This window comes from Octopus bimaculoides, chromosome 20, assembly GCF_001194135.2.
Source record: "Octopus bimaculoides isolate UCB-OBI-ISO-001 chromosome 20, ASM119413v2, whole genome shotgun sequence".
NCBI classification, from domain to species: domain Eukaryota; kingdom Metazoa; phylum Mollusca; class Cephalopoda; order Octopoda; family Octopodidae; genus Octopus; species Octopus bimaculoides.
This window is the reverse complement of record NC_069000.1, coordinates 41,467,198-41,469,033: the sequence shown is the minus strand read 5'-3', so window position 1 is coordinate 41,469,033 and position 1,836 is coordinate 41,467,198.

Genomic DNA, 1,836 nt, shown 5'->3' with positions numbered 1-1,836 from the left:
CAATTCATTAAATACCAGAGCATAGGCAGGCAAGACAAAATGAGAAATATATAAAATAAAGAATTAATCGTGTCCCGGTTTCCCCATCAACTTTTTTACTTATGTAAAAACGTCCGTGGTTCATCAGCACAATCGTTCTAAAATCAATATAATATGCAGAACTATACACGAATTGTCTTCATAAAATTTGACGTGCGTACAGTTCTACCGATTACATTGGAGTTATTTTCAAATGTCTCAGCTCTGGCGCGCTAAATTCCGGAAACAGTTCTGCACAGGATAATTCACTGCAGTATATATTGCCGGCTAGAGAACATAATTATTTAAAATTTATATTTATATACTGAGGGTGATAAATTGAATATTAATTTCAATTTAAAACCAGTGGTCTAGCATATAAAAAAATCTGATAATTCAGATGCTTATAAGAAGAGATGACCGCTAAGCGGACATCCGATATGCTAAAAAGAGGTCATCAACGACTCAACCACAAAGAAAAAATAATGTTCTCCAGAAAAAAATTCAGCAAACGGTAGAACTGTACGCACGTCAAATTTTATGAAGACAATTCGTGTATAGTTCTGCATATTATATTGATTTTAGAACGATTGTGCTGATGAACCACAGACATTTTTACGCAAATAAAATAGTTGATGGGGAAACCGGTACACGATTAATTCTTTATTTTATATATATTTCATTTTGTCTTGCCTGCCTATGCTCTGGTATTTAATGAATTGTTTTCTGGAGAACGTTATTTTTTCTTTGTGGTTGGGTCGTTGATGACCTCTTTCTAGCATATCGGATGTCAACCAAGTGGTCATCCCTTCTTATACGCATCTAATACAATTTTTCTGAATTATCAGATTTTTTCATATGCTAGACCACTGGTTTTAAATTGAAATTAATATTCAATTTATCATCCTCAGGATATATATATATATATATATATATATATATATATATATATATATATATATATATATATATATATATATATATATATATATATATATATACATATATATATATATATGTATATATATGTACACATGGGTTAGACTTTAAACTGCATCCGGTAGTGGATGCTTTGGTTTGAAAGTTCCTGGCTTTTGTGGAGTGTGGAATCACTTCTTGCCTACTGGTGTTCCCAGCTCTATTCTCATCCAGAGTAGCAGCACTTGTTAGGGTCGTAGCTATCGGTTAACTATCAGGGTGAGTAAAAACTAAGCAACGTTTCGAACCATGAAGAATTTGTACCAGATTTTTGCAGAGTTTTGAATTTTTTTGGTAACGTTTTTTGTATTTGTCTGATGATACTGACATAGACTTGACCAAATGCATCAATAAATTAACCTTGATATATTTTCACCGTTGTTACATTAATCTGAAATGGAAATGTCAAAGTGCGATATTCGAGCAATTTTGCCATTCAACCTCAAAATAGGACGTAAAGCAGCTGAAACTGCTCGCGATATCAACGAAACGTTTGGTGAGGAAATGACCAGTGAGTGGTCAGCTCGAAAATGGTTTAAACGAATTCGCAGTGGAGACCTGAGACTTGAAGTTTGTGAGCGTAGTGGACCCCCATCTGTCATCGATGACGGTTAACTTTGAATGCATTTTTATAATCCATTCTAAATAAAACCATGCGAAGGCCACTGTAGCTCTTTGAGGCTGTGTCACTTGCTACAGATTAACCATTCGGAGACGAGTCATACCGGCGACGTCTCATATACATTGTGTTCCCTACCCGGCTGTCTCGGTGTTGGAATACTTCCATTCTAATGAAACTACACACACACACACACACACACACACACACACACACACACA